Source organism: Pteropus alecto, unplaced genomic scaffold (assembly GCF_000325575.1).
Source record: "Pteropus alecto unplaced genomic scaffold, ASM32557v1 scaffold155, whole genome shotgun sequence".
NCBI lineage: Eukaryota > Metazoa > Chordata > Mammalia > Chiroptera > Pteropodidae > Pteropus > Pteropus alecto.
Window position 1 is genome coordinate 12842941 of NW_006438113.1, and position 388 is coordinate 12843328.

Here is a 388-nt window from a genome sequence, read left to right on the forward strand (position 1 = left end):
GTCAGCTTTCTTCTCTGAACTCAGGACTCTCACTTTTAGTGCCCTGGTGTATATTAAGTTCTATGCCTTCCACATGTGGTGGTTTTTCCAAAAAGGCTCCCTAAGTGAGAAAATCTAACACTCAAGTCCTGGTTAAGCTGCGGCTGGCTTACAGTTGTGTAAATTTGGGCACAGATTTGGATTATCTTGGTTGGACCTACGTATCTGTATGACCTTGGGCAGACCCCTCTAAACCTTCCGCAGCACTCAGCTCCTAGGGATGTTAAAAACCCAGTCCCCAAGTGACAGTGGGGCAGCCATTTTTGGCTCAGTGTGAATTTGGGCTCTGCCCCTTACCTTCTGTGTGACCTTGAACAAGTTCCTTAACCATTTTGATGTCCCCTTCATC